Genomic DNA, 20,422 nt, shown 5'->3' on the forward strand with positions numbered 1-20,422 from the left:
GTACATTAAGGAAGCGTTCAGATAAAACAAAACACCAGCGAAGAAACTCGACACAGAGAAACATTAACACCTTACTGCCAACTAGCATTTCAGAAGTGATATTGCAGTGCAACAGAAACAGCGCGCAAAGGTATGAATCCACAGCTATTCGCTTTGCATGCGCCGTGGGTCGTGCCAATCACTTGACGCAGAAGCCTAAACCAGGCTTTAGGCTATCACATAATAAAACAGATAATTGCCTAGAAAAATCTACAGGCACGCTGGGTTCCCATTTGTTCTGTAAACATACTGTTATTTAAGCGGGCACCCAACACACACCACTTAAAGCTGTTGTGTTCACCAGCTGAAGACAGGGAGTTGTTGGGGCCCTGGCATTGTGGCAGAGGTTAGAGTGCTCTCAAAGGAGAATGCAGAGGTGGGTGTGGAGCTCACCGCTTTTTGGTTGCTAGCTAGGAGCTTGAAGCATTGGAGAGTGAGAGTTTAGTTCCTGCAAACACCAGGTAAGGGCTGCACGATTCTGGCTAAAATGAGAATCACGATTTTCTCACGATTCTGTAGATGTAAAATAAAAGTTCATACGAGAAGGCTATTATTGTTGCTATTTCTCAAACATATGGTAACACAATAATAATATTAGGCTAAAATTAATTAGGCTCTACTACGAGTAGATCTACTGTTATTTATAATGCTAAATTTTGTAACGACATGGAATGGTGGATTTGAACAGACGTTAAAATTGTCCTAGTTGTTAATTCACAAAAAAAAAAAGTGATTACATCAGAATACAACTATTCATAATTCTCAAATTAAATTATGTTTAAGACATGCACTAGTCCTTTGTCATTGACAGCATTATTAACCATTTTTTCAATAAAATAAAATGAGACATTTGTCATTATCAGATATTCTTTGAGCATTATATCAGCTAGAGTAGTTATACTGACCCAGTATACATTAATTTTCATGCACAACACTGTGTTCACTATGAAAGAAAAAACACATCAAATGCTTGTCTTAATCATAACGCTAAAATGTGAGTGCACCAGTTGCAGTCTCACTGCCGCGTGTGTTCATGTCATGTCTGCAGTCACTCTGAGAAAAAAAATTCAAATCAAACTTCTGTGTGGCTCTCAAACGATCGCTCTGTGCAACAAACTAAACATTGTTTACAACTTTAACAAGCTGTTATTCACAGCCTAAGCAGGTTCTGTTCACTAACGTAGACATGGCGGGCGGGTGGGTGAGGTAAACAAACCTAACATCAGCTCATGTGTGATTTCGAGGCCGCGACTACATTACATTAAGACAGAAATGACATTTTGTATTTATAAGGTGTACATCAAACCAGTATATGACTCCATTGGGAGATGTCCATGTTGCTGAGCAGCGTATGTAAAACAATGAAAAAACTTGTATGCCCGCCTTTACGCTTCTCTCCTGACCTTGTAAATATAATTGCCTGAATCGTAGAAAAGCAGAGTTAAGATCGTGTGTAGGGTCGAATTGAGATCTTCTTTCAATTAATCGTGCAGCTCCACACCAGTTCCTTCATTATCTTTGAGAAGCTCAAAAGGTCAGAGGCGGGTAAAATGAAGAGCATGTCTAGTCACAGAGGCTGTGGCTTTGAAGATCATCTACGAGTGCTGAGTTTTGAAGCCGTTCTGATACATCACAGTCTATACATGGAGAGCTCAGTGTGTAGAGAGCAGGTGCAGTGTGTCCGTGTGGCTGCATGGTGTTATCACTGTCCTTGTGGGAAGTGTCAGTCCACTCAGGAGCTGAATTTAAGCCCTGTGATCATTCAGACATTTACCAGGGGTATGTGTGTCTGAGGTTGAATTCAGTGGCACACAGAGTCGATAAATGATGGAGGGAGAAGTAGAAATCGCCTTTTAGCACATTTTCACCAAGTTTGTTTGGTTGGAGGTGATCTGATATAAACAATTGTCTTTAATTCCAGATGAGATAAGTTGTCAATAAAATTCATTCATTTCCTGTTGAATATTCTCTGCAGCCATGCATTTAGATCAAGAAGCTTTGAAAACATTTGTTCCTCTTGCAGGGAGCGGTCCCCTGATGAATGGCTGATTCTTCAATCTTCTGACTGTTTCCAAGAGTTCACCGTAATCCCTCAAGCAGTTCTGACTGCTCTTTCCAAACAACACTCTTCACCACATGGATAAAAATAAGTTTTTCGGTCTTGCGCTTCATCAAAATGTTAAAGTTTTTGTTTACATCAGAAACTGTTGCATGAGGGAAGCAGTATGTCATTGTAGCCCTGCTCCTAAAATTCCAGCTTATTAAATCTCCAACAATCAGTATCCTTACCTCGGCTGCGATCAGTGCAGAATGTCACAGTCTGCTCGGCCTTGAGCCGTTCCATGCAGAATTAGTTGCTGAATAATGCCATTACTATCCAATTGCACTAGGGGTCTCCTCACCCATATTACTCAATGCTTCATATCTGTTCTGAAGCTGTATTGGGGTCTGTACTGTGTTTGGGGTAGAGGAGGCAGCAGCTTATGATTCTCGTGATCTGAGCCCAGGAGTACCTTTTAGTCTTGCATCTTGTTTATCCCATCGTTTTCATGCTCATTTTTAACGGGTTCATTCCATTTTTTGGTGATTGAAACAGTAGCTCGAGTAGATTTACAGGACTCTCCGGATGCATGCTGTGGGGGTCCACAATGAAGCAGTCCTGTGCGATACAGCAGTTTGGGTTGAATCATAAGTAATTTTGTTTCAAAAACTGCAGTCTTTTGTAGAAGTCTGTAAAAGTTTGTGCAGCAGGGAGATTCTGAATCAATTCCAACCAGAGGCATTTTCAGCCACCTGTATTTTTCGGTCTCAGGAATGTAAGCTGCTGGTAGTGGGAAGTTTAGTCGACAGTTCCACTTTTGTTAGCGAAGTCATATTCCAGAAAGTTTGTAGAATCAATGTTAATCTACAAGCTGTGTTGTTTGAGGACTGTGTTGATAGGTTAAGTATATATATTTTTTTAAAGAATGCAAAGTGCAGAGCAGTAGGCAAAGTTGTTGAGCATTAGTAAAACAGTTAGTATTAAATACAATCCAGGTTTGCAAACAGACATCCTATCAAACAGCTTCCGAGTACACTGTGTGATGCGTCCAGTGTGATGTGGTTCTTCTTTCTTGTTGGTATGCTGACAAGATCCAGGATACTGTAGCTTTTGATAAATCACAAAGACTTGCTATCTTGGTGACAGATGCGCCTCTTTTGAATGTCATCCATAACGTTGTGTGCATTGCACTTTAAGCAGAACTGTGCTATTATTCTAATTAAACCTTCACACCTTGCTCTTTCTGGTAGAATGTGCAATCAATAAAAATTTGCCACCAAGCTGCTCAAATTTAGCTGTAAAAAAAAAAAAAAAAAAAAAAAACCTTGACTTGCATTGTCCAACCCCTGCACACATGCATGTAGACATGCATGTACAGAAGTTGAACAATGAAACTGAAACACCTTGCTTTAGACCACTATAAGTAATTTGTATGGTTTAGGGCAGGGATGGGCAAACTTGATCCTCGAGGGCCGGTGTCCCTGCAGAGTTTTGTTCCAACACTTGTCAAACACACCTGAACAAACTAATCAGTGTCTTCAAGATCACTTGAACTCTATAGGGAGGTCTGTTTGAATAGGGTTGGAGCTAAACTATGCAGGACACTGGCCCTCCGGGATCAAGTTTGCCCACACCTGGTCTAGGGCCTTCATTTGCAGCCAATATAGCATTCATTCATCTTGGGAATGACAGATATGAAAGGTCCTGCACCATGGCCAGAGGGATTGAGTCATTCTTAATGCAGAGTAGTGGCTAGGTCACTATGTAATGTTGGTGGAGAAAAACATTTCCTGACTTAATCTTCTTAAATCAATAATATTAGGATATGGTGACTGTGCAGGCCATGGAATTTTTGTGTGCATTGCAATATTTTAAGCAAAACGGTGCAATTACTCTAATTAATCTTTCACCCTCTGCTCTTACTGTTGGAATGTACAATCAATAAAGACTGGTCACCAGGCTGGTCAAGATTAGCCATGAAACCTCCAACACCAAGTTGGCTAATGTTACAGTTTCATTGTCCAACCCCTGTATGCACGCACGCACGCACGCACACGATAGCTATTACAGTATAAGGTATTATTACACTGTTTTACTGAACAATAAAATAAAGTTTGCTATTGAAAATATCCTTTTTAAAGAGCAGAAGTAAAGAGTAGAAAAAGCAGAAATCCCCACTGATGCACATTTTGCTGGAAAACGTATTTGCTGCAGATTACACTATATGTTTATGTTGGCAGATAGAAAAGCTTTATTTGGTTGCACATGCACAGCACACCGGTTATTTGCACCCCATCTATAAGTAAGGAATTCGAAACAACACACTGATCAAACATTCATTCTAATTTTGACCATGTGATCAGGGGAGAGCGCGAACGCAGTCCCCCACTACCAGAAATTATGCAGTCGAGATTCCCACATTTGGGGAATTCGCAGGGGTCAGCACAACCGGCAGTGCAATGGTTGAGCCTCACCCTGGGTGAACCACCTTCCTGATCATGGTGTCTCCCCTGCCAGGTAAGTATGAATTGTACAGCCGCCTTGATCAGGGGGCACTTACGAAAGATTAACTTTCAATGACGATTGGACATCAAACTCGTATCACGCAATTCAATACAGTCAAAAACAAGAACTTGCTGATCAGTTCATGTGAAGTTTCACTTAAAAATCTATCTTTGAACAATGGAGTATCCTGATATCACACAGCAAGTTCCTTCCCATGATGCAACGGAAGCAGAGCAGCCAATAAAATAACAGATGTTTAAAACAAACTTTTTGAAAACTCAACCACAGTATGAAAACTCATGTTGCAATAAAACCCTTTACAACATCTCTTGGTGTTTGATGAATGATGAGATGACGTAAAACAGCCAACAGATTATTAAAAAGAAAGAATGACATGAGGAACAAAGGAACTGCTCTCCCTCATGAAGCCAATAAGGAAGTGACTGAAACTGCAATTCCTGGCTTGACCACTTGAGGCTGGATTCAAGAGGGAATCAATCCCATAGACTCCCCTGCATGTTAGAAAGTCCAACTTTACAGCAGAAAAAAGGGTTTATGCAGCCTGGTATAAAAATAGTTTTGGTGTGTTTAGCTTATATTACCCCTCATGACAACCGAGAGGGTGACACCTTTTTCGACTCATTCATTTAATTTATAGTAGGCTTAAAAACATGTGGGTGGATGGATGGATGGACAAACACACAAGTATATGGGTTGGCCAATGAAACTAAAACACAGTTTTGTTTTTGAATTAAAGTTTTTTAAAATGGTTTTCTTCTGGTTCATGACAAAATTATACAAATACATATTACAAATGATCACTGGTGGCCTACTAAATGTAAAGCCAAAATGTATAGTGGTTACTAAGGACAAAAGGAAACACCTGGTTTTAAACTATAATAATTCATTAGTATGGTGTAAGGCCTCCTTTTGCAGGCGATATAGCATTGATTTGTCTTGGGAATGACAGAAACAAGTAAGGCTGTAACGATACACCAAACCCACAATTCGGTTCGTATCACGATTTTTTTTTTCCGTAGGGGGGAGGGAAAAAAAGATTTTTAAAACTTTTTTTTATTAAATAACATTTGAAAAATCTTTATAAACTGAACAAAGAACAATATTAACTATGCAAATTATTAACAATATAAATAGCCATATATAAAATAAATAAATAGCCAAAGCTATATCACTTCTGTTTTCTTTGTAACAAAATACTGTTGAAAAACCAAACAGAACTAAACTCCATTGTGCAGATGGTTCAAGCATGTACTCTTACATAGAAAAAGTAAATTAAATGGCTACTAGGGATGCTCATTTCGTTAATTTTGCTACCCGACAACCGACGCTCAATAATCGGTTATTAACGGTTAACTGGTCAGATTACTATTAATTTTATTTTAAAAAAATTGACATGTCTATTTTGTGTCTGACACATTAAAAATTGCATTTTAAAATACTGATTTATTTTTATATGCTAGCATATTAATAACGGAACAGAACAACAGAGCATCTTCATGCACCTGCAGTGTTAAGCAAAGAAGAGCAGAATAATCTAAATAAAATTAATAAAATAAATAGGACTACCCTAAATTATTTTCACTTAAATAATTAATTTATGTTACAAAACGAAAATACTGACTGATTCTTTTTAATAACCGGCATAGGCTGTTTTTTTTCCAATCATAAGCTATGTTTTTTTCTTCCGTCAAATAAAAATAGCAGACTTCCTTAAATTGCTCGCTACACGGAAAATATGCATTTATTTAATGCCCCGCTGTTATTATTATAATCACAAAACCTTTTACATTTTTAATAGAAATCATTATTTTAAAGAATATGTGCTGATATATGGTTTCCTCTCTCTCCCTCGCGGTTCAAGTGCACGCGCTGCGTGATGAAAAGACAACAACGCGCGCATATGTAGACTTTTTGTAAATAGTTTTGTTGTTTAAATATGATATTGCATTAATGTGCATACATGCTTTATAAGCTGTAAAATAAAAAGTAAAGGCTATTTGTTGCGTTTATTACGCAGATCCAGGTCAACATCAGCGCTGGTTAGCATCAACACGTCCGTATCAAACAGCAATATTCTTCTTCCATTTTGCTTCTTTGGCAAATGTGTCTGTAGGCACGGGTTATACGTTATCGTCCCGCAAATTAAGTATGCCTTGCAATTGAACAAGGGGCCGAAAACAAGACGCACCTCACTGAATTATGTTGACAAGAAAAAAAGAAGAGGCGGGGTCCTCTTTTGAAACGACTGAATCAGCTGGGTATCGATTGTGCAAAAGTGTTGCTGTCTGTGTTGTTACAATTGTAATATTTAATACTATTGTGATATTCAAGATTTGTACATTCATACAGCTCTGGATAACTTAAAATAGCGATTAGACCTTCAGAGTGGTATTAATGCGTCCTGAAGTAAAGCGAAAAGGCTATAAACTCCAGCAAGATAGAGTGATTATATCCAGAGTCATATACCTTTATCTCTAAATAAAGTATAACTACAGAAACTGTCTTCATCTTAACTGAAAGCTTGATCGTGTTTCCTGACCTCACACATCGTGCACCAGTCAGTCAGCATTCCCAAAGGTTCAAACAGAAAGCGCACAGCACGGTTACAGAAAAGTGCCTGTGCTGCAAACCACAAGTCAAGTAAACATTAAACAAATAAACAACTTGTTTCTCTCAAGAATACCAAACTCGTTTGATTTAAGGGAGTTGAAAATTCTTCAGAAACACCATCATATCAACATTGCAGTGAAAAAACGTGACAACTTTCCTTACTCTGCAGAGGAGTCGTGGCATCTGGTGAACGCCCATCCCTCTGCGCAGCCACATTAACAGTGTGAGCAAAGCATCGTATATGCGGTGAAAATCCAGCCGCTTTGACAGCATTGGCAATGTTTCTGCCATTGTCTGTTGTCAAGCGGGGTTAAGTTGGTTTTGTTTTTGATATTCCTGACACATTTAGACGGTCCCTTGCTAAGAGCTCCGTGCAAGCTCTCTTGGCTAAATGCATATTGCGAGGGCTTAAACGGAGTAGTGCTCGTAATGTCGAACGGGAAAGTGTTTCCTCACGTTCTTCTTCAACTAGATCAACTTTAGCAGGCACGCGTGACGTTATTGGAAAGGTAGTCACAGGGTGTGTCGCGATTCTCCCTTATCACACCGCGACACAAGATTGTTGATCTGAGTGTCGCGATTTCGATTTCATATCGTGTATCGTTACAGCCATAGAAACAAGTCCTGCACAGTAGCCACAGTGATTGAGCATTCTTCTTGCAAAATAGTTTTCAGGTCACTACATGATGCTGATGGAAGAAAACATTTCCTCACTCGATTCGCCAAAACGCACCAAAGTTGCTCAATGGGAGAAGCTCAACTTCACTTTCACGTTCATCAAACTACTGTCACCAGTTTTGCTGTTTGTATTTGTGCATCATCATCCTGATACATTGCACCGCCTTCAGGATGAAATGTTTGAACCACTGGGTGCACATGGTCCTCGAGAATAGTTTAGTAATCTTGGGAAGTGATCCGCTCATCTAGCACAGGTATTGGTCCTAGGGAATGTCGTGATATTGCAGCCCAAACCATCACAGATCCACCCCCGTGCTTCACTCTGGGGATGCAACAGTCTGGGTGGTAAACTTCTTTGGGGATTCTCCACACTGTAACTCTCCTAGATCTAGAAAAGACATTAAAGATGGACTTAGGGAACCACACATACACCTTTACACTGGAGTAACTCTTGGTCTTGCATCTGGTTTATGCCATCAGTTAGCATTAGCATGCCCATTTTCAACAGTTTCATTCTGTTTTTCTGTAATGAAAGCAGAGTAGCTCGAGTAGATTTACAGGGGCCTGTTTCAGTAAGGAGGTTCAAACAACTCGGAGTTTAAACTTGAACTCTGAGTTGATTTACCGAGAGATTAAAAGCTCTGAGTTTTCGGTTTCAGAACAGCTGATCTGAGCTGGGTCAATCAACTTTGAGTAGACCAACTCAGAGTTAAGCGCGTGCACCGTGACTATAAAAAGGCATTATTAATGGAGCGCAGATATTACGAGTTACTATGGCAACATCTTAAAAAAAGAGAGCATTTCTGCATTTCTTTCTCCAGCTGAACTTGGTGCTCATGCAAAGTTATAGCAAATATGAGCGTATATATTTAAAATGAAGCAACCATCAGTGAAACAGAGACAGCGTGGGAAAACAGCTGCTCAAGTTAATGCGTAATTTTTAATTTTAAGTATTTAAATATGCAAGTATAATAAAATAAGTAATGTAATGTGTGACGTTTATACTTTTTTTCTAAACTTTTATACACTTATCAGTTTTAATAGATTTAACAGTGCACTTGTGTCTGCCTTTTTATTGATCGAGTGATAGAGGTTGATATAACATTAAGAAGGTAAGCAGTAATAAAATAATTAAGACAGAATAATAATCCCATTAATCTAGTAACAGTGCATGTCGAAGGTTAAGCTAATTATTTATGAAAAAAAGGACAAGCCTCGTACGTGACTTTGTTCTGTGTGTGACAAAAATGTAGACAATAACTGTGTTTCCATCAAAATATAGGCTATTACATAAATTTGTGCAAAACTGGAATAACGCCTAAAAATAAAGCAGCGTTTTTATCCAAAGAGTCGAAAAGAACACAATCGTCACTTCCTGATTAACTTGCGCCAAATATCAACAGTAAAAACAGAATTACTGCGGTAGAAGAAGCTGCATCAATGATTTTTTATTTAATTAATGTACTTGCGCCTCAGAAGACAATTGACACACAATGAACACGTGGGGGCGTTTGAAGCCAGACGCGAAGATCTTGACACGCTCCAGACGCTCGGAGGTAATTAATAATATACACTAATACTGAAACAGTAAAGACATTTTAGAATGACTAAAACAGCATTAAAGATGTTCTGCAGTGTGTTCAGTCTGCTGGTTTGTTCTTTCACACACATTTTCATCATCATATCTAACAAACCATTTTTTAATGTACATACTGTAATTTGTTAAGTGCACTTCGTAGTTTATGTGCATCTTATCAAATAAAAGTTTAACCTACTCAGTTATGCACATGTTATATTATGCGTATTTTCAAAAGTTATGTGAATCATGACGTTTCCATCAATCTTTTTTATGCACATCTCCAAAATGAGCTCTAAAATAGGTGTGTGGAAATGTAAGACTAATGTGAGAAATACCGCTTCATCTTTAAAAAGGGGAGGAGACCAACAGAAACTCAGAGTTTAGAGAATAAAACCTGCTCCGGACCAGGTTAGATTCACAGAGTAAGTTACCACGGTAACTGACTCTGAGTTAAAGTTACCTCTCTTTCAGAAACAGGCTTGACTTACCCTGCTTTCTCGAGTTTAACAAACCTGCCATTTTGAAACGGAAAACCCAGAGTTTCTCTCATTTCAGGGTTAAACTACTCTGAGTTTTAACTTAACCTGCTTTCTGAAACAGGCCCCAGGAGTCACTGGTTGTATGTGCTGTGAGGGTCCATGATGAAGCACTCCCGTGTAATCCAGCAGTTCTGGTCAGATCCTAGGTAACTTTGTTTCAAGAACTGCAGCCTTTTGTAGAAGTCTGCAGGGAGTGTGCAGCAGGAAGATTCTGAACCGATCCAAACCAGAGGCATTTTTGGCAGTATGTGTTATTCGGTCTCAGGCATGTAAGCTGCTGGTAGTGGGAGGTTGTTTAGTCGACGATTCCACTTTTGTTAGTACAGTTGTATTCCAGAAAGTTTGTATTCAATATTAATCAAGTTGTGGCGTTTGAGCACTGTGCTAATAGGCTGAAGTTAAAATTCGTATATAAAATATAAAAAGCAAGAGTGAAAAACGCGGAGCAGTAGGCAAAGACGATCGAACAGTAGTAAAGCAGGAATTATTGAATACAGTCTGAGTTAGAAACCAGACATCCATTTAGACAGCTTTCTCGTGTCCACAGTTACTCCTTTGTTATTTGGTCCTTCCTTCTTAAAGGTATGCTGACATTTCCCTGGATACCGTGGCTTTTGATATATCACAAAGACTTGCTGTCTTGGTGACAGATGTGCCAGGCAAACATGCACCAACAATTTGTCCTCTTTTGAACTCTGATAAGTCATCCATAATAGGTTGTGTGCATTTCTAATATTTTAAGCAAAACTGCGCTACCACTCTAATAACACATTCAAGAGCGTAAGAGCATACAAGTAAGAACATACTGCTGGAATGTACAATCAATGAAGACTGGTCACCAGGCTGGTCAAACTTAGCCATGAAACCTCCAACACCAAGTTGGCCAATATTACGGTTTCATTGTCCAACCCCTGTATGCTAGAAGAGTACACACACGCACACGGATTACCCATTACAGAATAAGGTATTACACTGTTTTATTGAACAATAAAATTAAGTTCGCTATTGAAATTATCCTTTTTTTTTTTTTTTTTTTTTTTAGAGTGACGCCTGTTTCACACCGCAAGCGTCAGCGGCGCGTGAGCAGAGCGTGAGCAGCGCGTGTGTTTTCGGCGTCCATGTTAACAGATTAGAGCTTTCATACCGCACGCAGCAGCAGCGCGTCAGAGCGAGGCGTGAGCGTCGCCGAAGCAGCAGTGCAGCGATAGTTTCGGCGCTGGGTCTATTTTTGACGCGCTGCTCACGCTCAATTAAAGTGACAGTGCATTGATAATGACCAAAACACATCGAATGACAGTAAAAAGTAGCAATTTTACCCAATAAATGCGTTAATAATGTCAAATGGTTTATATATAGTCATTCAAATGAACTTAAAACGATTAAAAACGGCAACAAACATTTATTTAGGCCCGAACTACAAAACCGAATGTAAAACAATTTTACTATCAGTTTTGCTTAAGTTGCACACTAGTTGTAGGAGAGGGGAAATGGAATATTTACGGGATTTGTAGTCCATAGCAAAGTGTATTGTGGGTAGTGTAGTGCGACACGCATGCTGGATTATGTGAGCTCGCTGTGTTCTGTGCAGCTAAGCAGAGCAAGAAAGTTTTAATCGGCTTTGTTTTATGTTCACTCGGATTATTCCTACCGGGAGCTGTTTGCACTGTGAATCTGACAACACGAAAATAAGTAAAAGAATAGCATGCATTAATTACTTTTGTCCGTCTCATCATCTGCACGAGCATGAATTAACGAGCTGTTATTCTGCCGCTGGACATCACTGAAGCGGAGAAATTAACACTAGTTTGATCATGTATAAATATCATTATAACTATATTGTATAAATATGATTATAACTAGGTCTACAGCAACCTGATAATCAAAAAAACAAATGACATGATATCACAGGCGATTGTCTTCTGACTGTAGACACTTCTCATATAAGTTAGCTTTAGAAACATACAGTACTATTTGATCTATAAAATTTGTAAAATAAATATTTGCAGGTTAACGAAACAGCATAGGTGGGGCCTTGGTGCAGATGAAAAGTTTAAAAAGTGTATTTGTATATAGAGAGACATGGGTAACTAGATAAAATAGACAGAGATAGGTTGATCTCAGCAGCAGCTGCCGAAGAGCTGCGCGCTGCAGACGCAGCTGGTGTGAAAGGCAAACGCCTGCGTGCTGCTACTGCTCGACAAACGCGCTGCTCACGCTCTGCTCACGCGCCGCTGACGCTTGCGGTGTGAAACAGGCGTTAAGAGCAGAAATCCACTGAGGCTGAAAATACATCAAGTAATTTGTTACTGACGCACATTTTGCTGCAAAATGGATTTGCTGCAGATATTGCACGATATGCTTATGTTGGCAAACTGAAAAGCTTTATTTTGGTTGCACATGCACAGCACACCAGTTATTTGCACCCCATCTATAAGTAAGGAATTCGAAACAAAACACTGATCAAACATTCATTCTATTTTTGACCATGTGATCAGGGGAGAGCGCGAACGCAGTCCCCCACTACCAGAAATTATGCAGTCGAGATTCCCACATTTGGGGAATTCGCAGGGGTCAGCACAACCGGCAGTGCAATGGATGAGCCTCACCCTGGGTGAACCACCTTCCTGATCATGGTGTCTCCCCTGCCAGGTAAGTATGAATTGTACAGCCGCCTTGATCAGGGGGCACTTACGAAAGATTAACTTTCAATGACGATTGGACATCAAACTCGTATCACGCAATTCAATACAGTCAAAAACAAGATCTTGCTGATCAGTTCATGTGAAGTTTCACTTAAAAATCTATCTTTGAACAATGGAGTATCCTGATATCACACAGCAAGTTCCTTCCCATGATGCAACGGAAGCAGAGCAGCCAATAAAATAACAGATGTTTAAAACAAACTTTTTGAAAACTCAACCACAGTATGAAAACTCATGTTGCAATAAAACCCTTTACAACATCTCTTGGTGTTTGATGAATGATGAGATGACGTAAAACAGTCAACAGATGATTAAAAAGAAAGAATGACATGAGGAACAAAGGAACTGCTCTCCCTCATGAAGCCAATAAGGAAGTGACTGAAACTGCAATTCCTGGCTTGACCACTTGAGGCTGGATTCAAGAGGGAATCAATCCCATAGACTCCCCCTGCGTGTTAGAAAGTCCAACTTTACAGCAGAAAAAAGGGTTTATGCAGCCTGGTATAAAAATAGTTTTGGTGTGTTTAGCTTATATTACCCCTCATGACAACCGAGAGGGTGACACCTTTTACGACTCATTCATTTAATTTATAGTAGGCTTAAAAACATGTGGGTGGATGGATGGATGGATACACACACAAGTATATGGGTTGGCCAATGAAACTAAAACACAGTTTTGTTTTTGAATTAAAGTTTTTTTTATTGTTTTCTTCTGGTTCATAACAAAATTATACAAATACATATTACAAATGATCACTGGTGGCCTACTAAATGTAAAGCCAAAATGTATAGTGGTTACTAAGGACAAAAGGAAACACCTGGTTTTAAACTATAATAATTCATTAGTATGGTGCAAGGCCTCCTTTTGCAGGCGATATAGCATTGATTTGTCTTGGGAATGACAGAAACAAGTCCTGCACAGTAGCCACAGTGATTGAGCATTCTTCTTGCAAAATAGTTTTCAGGTCACTACATGATGCTGATGGAAGAAAACATTTCCTCACTCGATTTGCCAAAACACACCAAAGTTGCTCAATGGGAGAAGCTCAACTTCACTTTCACGTTCATCAAATTACTGTCACCAGTTTTGCTGTTTGTATTTGTGCATCATCATCCTGATACATTGCACCGCCTTCAGGATGAAATGTTTGAACCACTGGGTGCACATGGTCCTCGAGAATAGTTTAGTAATCTTTGGAAGTGATCCGCTCATCTAGCACAGGTATTGGTCCTAGGGAATGCTGTGATATTGCAGCCCAAACCATCACAGATCCACCCCCGTGCTTCACTCTGGGGATGCAACAGTCTGGGTGGTAAACTTCTTTGGGGATTCTCCACACTGTAACTCTCCTAGATCTAGAAAAGACATTAAAGATGGACTCAGGGAACCACACATACACCTTTACACTGGATAACTCTTGGTCTCGCATCTGGTTTATGCTATCAGTTAGCATTAGCATGCCCATTTTCAACAGTTTCATTCTGTTTTTTTGTAATGAAAGCAGAGTAGCTCGAGTAGATTTACAGGAGTCACTGGTTGTATGTGCTGTGAGGGTCCATAATGAAGCACTCCCGTGTAATCCAGCCGTTCTGGTCAGATCCTAGGTAACTTTGTTTCAAGAACTGCAGCCTTTTGTAGAAGTCTGCATGGAGTGTGCAGCAGGAAGATTCTGAACCGATCCAAACCAGAGGCATTTTTGGCAGTATGTGTTATTCGGTCTCAGGCATGTAAGCTGCTGGTAGTGGGAGGTTGTTTAGTCGACGATTCCACTTTTGTTAGTACAGTTGTATTCCAGAAAGTTTGTATTCAATATTAATCAAGTTGTGGCGTTTGAGCACTGTGCTAATAGGCTGAAGTTAAAATTCGTATATAAAATATAAAAAGCAAGAGTGCAAAACGCGGAGCAGTAGGCAAAGACGATCGAACAGTAGTAAAGCAGGAATTATTGAATACAGTCTGAGTTAGAAACCAGACATCCATTTAGACAGCTTTCTCATGTCCACAGTTACTCCTTTGTAATTTGGTCCTTCCTTCTTAAAGGTATGCTGACATTTCCCTGGATACCGTGGCTCTTGATATATCACAGAGACTTGCTGTCTTGGTGACAGATGTGCCAGGCAAACATGCACCAACAATTTGTCCTCTTTTGAACTCTGATAAGTCATCCATAATAGGTTGTGTGCATTTTTAATATTTTAAGCAAAACTGCGCTACCACTCTAATAACACATTCAAGAGCGTAAGAGCATACAAGTAAGAACATACTGCTGGAATGTACAATCAATGAAGACTGGTCACCAGGCTGGTCAAAATTAGCCATGAAACCTCCAACACCAAGTTGGCCAATATTACGGTTTCATTGTCCAACCCCTGTATGCTAGAAGAGTACACACACGCACACGGATTACCCATTACAGAATAAGGTATTACACTGTTTTATTGAACAATAAAATTAAGTTCGATATTGAAATTATCCTTTTTTTTTTTTTTTTTTTTTAGAGTGAAGAGCAGAAATCCACTGAGGCTGAAAATACATCAAGTAATTTGTCACTGACGCACATTTTGCTGCAAAATGGATTTGCTGCAGATATTGCACGATATGCTTATGTTGGCAAACTGAAAAGCTTTATTTTGGTTACACATGCACAGCACACCAGTTATTTGCACCCCATCTATAAGTAAGGAATTCGAAACAAAACACTGATCAAACATTCATTCTATTTTTGACCATGTGATCAGGGGAGAGCGCGAACGCAGTCCCCCACTACCAGAAATTATGCAGTCGAGATTCCCACATTTGGGGAATTCGCAGGGGTCAGCACAACCGGCAGTGCAATGGTTGAGCCTCACCCTGGGTGAACCACCTTCCTGATCATGGTGTCTCCCCTGCCAGGTAAGTATGAATTGTACAGCCGCCTTGATCAGGGGGCACTTACGAAAGATTAACTTTCAATGACGATTGGACATCAAACTCGTATCACGCAATTCAATACAGTCAAAAACAAGAACTTGCTGATCAGTTCATGTGAAGTTTCACTTAAAAATCTATCTTTGAACTATGGAGTATCCTGATATCACACAGCAAGTTCCTTCCCATGATGCAACAGAAGCATCGAGCAGCCAATGAAATAACAGATGTTTAAAACAAACTTTTTGAAAACTCAACCACAGTATGAAAACTCATGTTGCAATAAAATCCTTTACAACATCTCTTGGTGTTTGATGAATGATGAGATGACGTAAAACAGCCAACAGATGATTAAAAAGAAAGAATGACATGAGGAACAAAGGAACTGTTCTCCCTCATGAAGCCAATAAGGAAGTGACTGAAACTGCAATACCTGGCTTGACCACTTGAGGCTGGACTCAAAAGGGAATCAATCCCATAGACTCCCCTGCGTGTTAGAAAGTCCAACTGTGCAGCAGAAAAAAATGGTTTATGTTCCAACCCCAATCAGACACACCTGGGCTAGCTAATCACGCTCGTACTAGGCTTTCTAGAAACAACTTGACTTAACACACCTGCGAGGATGGAGCTAAAAACTGTAGGACCCCAGTCTTCTAGGACAGTTTGGACAACCCTGCCTTACACCATACTAATAGTTTAAAACCAGGTGTTTCAGTTTCATTAGCAAACCCATATACTTTTATATATATATATATATATACTTTTATATATATATATATATATATATATATATATATATATATATATATATATATATATATATATATATATATATATATATATATTTATAAAGGGTGTAACGATCACCCAAAATGTTGTGTGCATTGCAATATTTTAAGCAAAACTTTGCCATTACTCGAATTAAACTTTCACACTATGCTCTTACTGGTGGAATGTGCAATCAATAAAGATTTGCCACCAGGCTGGTCAAATTTAACCATAAAACGGCCAACATGGCCGGTGTTTCAGTTTCATTGTCCTACCACTGTATATGATGCATGTATGCTTACATGTACAGAGGTTAGGGCTAGGCGATACAGCAAAAATTTATATCACAATATATTTCTTAATTTCAGTCGATACAATATAATTCCGATATCGATATGAACAATAATAGCTGGGAAAAAACTTAGTTCAAAAATAGTTAAAAAAATAATGTTTACTTTTTATTTTTATTTAGCCTTTACAAACAAGAAATGTGAAATAAACTATCAAATGAATAAAACTCTCAGACTCAGCAATAATTCCAAAATATATGTCCAATAATTATAGAATATTAATGATGATGAAAAGGACAATAACAGTTGCAATGAATTACATTTCTCACTATGATGCTGCTTTGAATGTAAGCTATCTGCTATAAAAAGTTTGTTACTTTATGAAAAATAAATTTATGGTTTGCATAAAAAAAGTAACATTGCAGTAAGAAATCTTTATTTTGCACTATTGTTTTTATATGCATGTCAATTTAATAAATACTAGCCTATTTCTGCTACAAAATAAATGCAAGATTTATTATAATCATTCAATTCAAGGCTGAAAGCTGCAAAACAGTTATCAGTAACTAAGTAGAAATATAATATCTCAAGAACGAACTGACAAAAAGTAAAGTCTCATTTCTATCACTCTTTTAAAAGTATGGATTTGGGTTTGTGTCATTTTAAATGTTCAGTCTCGTAATGAGCGGATCTTCATTTTTTTGTGTTTGGGGAATAAAGCAGGCGAGTCAGCCACACCAATTTATGAGCAAGCAGAGCAGGATTCTCGCGATTACCACCAGAGCAATACCACTCTGTTACAAGCCGCAGTTTCAGTGTAAACTTAGTAAAGGCGAGTTTCTTTGGCGATGATGTGTACAGTATTAGATTCCATTTAGCGGACATTTGCGCTGAACACGCAGTGAATGTAACGCATCATAATTCAGGCACCTTCTTCGAAAACACTCAATTGATCTCAGCTGGCGGAGCAACATCCACCAACGTCATGATCGCAGTCTTCTGTGCCTTTATTTGTAAGTTTATGTGGGGTTTGCAGACCTGTATGCTTTTCACTATTCAGCTGTTTGCATTTCCCGCGGTTATTTAAGCTCCGTCAACTGACAGGAGAAAGCCTTGAGTGATTGACAGCTAATAAAAACCAATATAGCGGCAGGGAAGAGAGATTCAGCACGTTTTTAGGAAAAAAGATAAAAGTTAAAAACAGCATGTCGCACTACACCCATTAACTAATTTAGAGGTTTTTAGAATTGCATACAAAGACAGTATATCAAGCTATAGGAGGGCTCTAAAATCTGCCAGGGCTAAGCACCTCCACAAACTGACAGAAAATAAATCATAACAATCCTAGATTTTTAGCACCATAGCTAAATTAACAAATAATCGGTCATCTTTGGAACAAAATGTTCCACCGCTAATTAGTAGTGATGACTTCATGATTTTTTTCAGTGATAAAATAGAAGGCTTTAGACAGAAAATAGGAGATGTTAAACTTTCTGCACCGGCCTATACTCCAAATCCTGTAAATATTTCACTGAATCATAATAATAACCTACACTGCTTCAAAATCATAGAACAGGAAGAGCTAGATAAAATTATAAATAGCTCTAAACCAGCTACGTGTATGCTGGACTCAATTCCAACAAAATTAATGAAAGAATTGCTGCCTGCTATAGGAGAACCTCTTCTTAACATTATCAACTCTTCTTTATCTTTAGGCCATGTTCCAAATTCTTACAAGCTAGCTGTTATTAAGCCTATTAATAAGAAACCGCAACTGGACCCCAACAACTTAGCTAATTATAGGCCTATTTCAAATCTTCCATATATGTCCAAAATAATAGAAAAAGTTATTATTATTTTATACGCACACTTTGGCCGGTGCATCTCAATCTCTCAGCAGCACCAATACTAGAGAGGGAGCAGATTTAACCTGTCAGTGGTGCACATGGATAATAGGAGTAAAATAGTGGATTTCCTATTCTTTATTCAATTTTTTTTACTTGAACACTCTGAAAAGACACAGTGTCATGTAAAATGCTAAACATCTTTGTTGTTTTAATTGTATGTTAAATTAGAATAAGAAATCATTTTGTTGCTGAGGGCCATTACAGTGTAAAAGAAAGAATGGTATTACTTTTGGGGCAGAAGATAAATTTAATTAGAGGCATTCCCATGTTTAACTCTTCTTTAAAAATCCCAGAAAGATAAAGTGTCTACTTTTCCCATGTGAGTAGGGTGGAATCTGTGCAATATATCATTCAAATATAATGAATTTTGATAAATAAAATTATTCTTAAAAGTCACATTATTTCATGTGCTGTGGAGAAAAGTTTCAATCCAGCTACTGCAAGTATATTTATGTTAAAGATAATTTGCAATATATATTATTATAAAATTAATAATGTTTGGGGACATTGATACAGCCATAATCTTCTTAAGATACAAACACAGATGAAATAGATCTGATCATGTAAATGTTTTTAATAACCATACTGCACATTTCTATTAACTTAACAATAATGTATTTCTGCTGCCCAGTTTGAAAGCTATTTTTCAGCTTAACTGGATCAAAAATTCATCAAAGAGCTGTGTGTGAAAATGAAACTTTGGACACCTAACCTTTAGCAGTTGTTCAATTAACAATGTTTTTTTTTTTACTTATGTTCCTGCTCTCAGCTGTTTTTACCATCTGCTGATATTAAAAAATAAATAACTGAAGTGACCTTTAATTAGTAGTTTGCACTTTAAAAATGTATTTTTGTTTATTTAATTAAGATATTTTTTAGGGTCTTAATATTTATTCTTTTATATATATTCTTATGTAAAAGGTTCACATTTATGCAACCAATATTTACTAAATTGGTTGTTTTTTTTCCATACTTACTGTTGCAGACCTTGTTGTCAGTTTGATCTAGCCTTTTATACATTCGACTCAACAAAATAGGTAAAAGTATTCATAATTTGTGCTGATATCGAATTTATATCGGTATCGGTTCGTACGATAGGCTGCAATATTGGTATCGTATCGGAAGTTAAAATGTTGTATCGGGACATCCCTAGCCAGGTCACTATGCGATACTGGTGGAAGAAAACATTTCCTGACTATTTGCCAAAAAACCCCAAAGTGGTTCAATAATATTAGGATTTGGTGACTCTGCAGGCAATGGGAAATGTTCAACTTTACGTTCATGTTCAAAGAACTGTCACTAGTTGCCGTGTGTACTAGAGCTGCACGATCCTGGCTAAAAAGAGAATCGCGTTTTTTTTGCTTAAAATAAAGATCATGATTCTCTCACGATTCTGTAGATGTAAATAAAGGTATGGTAAAAACAAACATATGGCACAACATCGATAATAATATGTGTAGGTCTACTGGTTTTTATAAATAATTCTATTCTACTTATAAAAATTTTAATTCACTGGTAAATTCAGACATTTGCCATTATGAGATTATATTAAACATATAGGCTAGAGTAGTTATACTGACATTGTAAATATTTTTTATGCACAACTATGGGTTCGTTATGAAAGAAAAAACATATCAAATGCTTGTCGTAATCATAACTCTAAAATGTGATATGATCATATAAATGAAGTGCACACTTTCGGTTTCATTTTGACTGCTAAGTGCTTGTTCATACTTCGCACACGGCTCCCAAACGATCACTCTGTGCCACAAACAGAATATTATTTGCAACTGTATTACCTGTTACTCGCAACATATGCAGGTTCTGTTAACTAA

The 20,422-nt window shown here is 38.1% G+C and overlaps 1 protein-coding gene, 1 long non-coding RNA gene and 3 other non-coding genes across 5 annotated transcripts in view; 1 reads left to right on the top strand and 4 right to left on the bottom strand.

Moving 5' to 3' along the window:
- efnb3b (ephrin-B3b) overlaps positions 1-20,422 on the top strand; it is an 888,832-nt gene that overhangs the window by 853,630 nt on the left and 14,780 nt on the right. The gene's annotated exons all lie outside the window — the stretch shown is intronic.
- The window catches only part of LOC101882514 (uncharacterized), a 47,035-nt gene that overhangs the window by 16,629 nt on the left and 9,984 nt on the right, over positions 1-20,422 (bottom strand). The gene's annotated exons all lie outside the window — the stretch shown is intronic.
- On the bottom strand, positions 4,441-4,605 carry LOC137496260 (U1 spliceosomal RNA). Its single transcript, XR_011016454.1, has one exon. It is a non-coding gene; the product is annotated as a U1 spliceosomal RNA (small nuclear RNA).
- Positions 12,505-12,669, bottom strand: LOC137496262 (U1 spliceosomal RNA). Its single transcript, XR_011016456.1, has one exon. It is a non-coding gene; the product is annotated as a U1 spliceosomal RNA (small nuclear RNA).
- Positions 15,451-15,615, bottom strand: LOC137496261 (U1 spliceosomal RNA). The gene has a single exon (XR_011016455.1). It is a non-coding gene; the product is annotated as a U1 spliceosomal RNA (small nuclear RNA).

Source organism: Danio rerio, chromosome 7, assembly GCF_049306965.1.
Source record: "Danio rerio strain Tuebingen ecotype United States chromosome 7, GRCz12tu, whole genome shotgun sequence".
Classification (NCBI taxonomy): domain Eukaryota; kingdom Metazoa; phylum Chordata; class Actinopteri; order Cypriniformes; family Danionidae; genus Danio; species Danio rerio.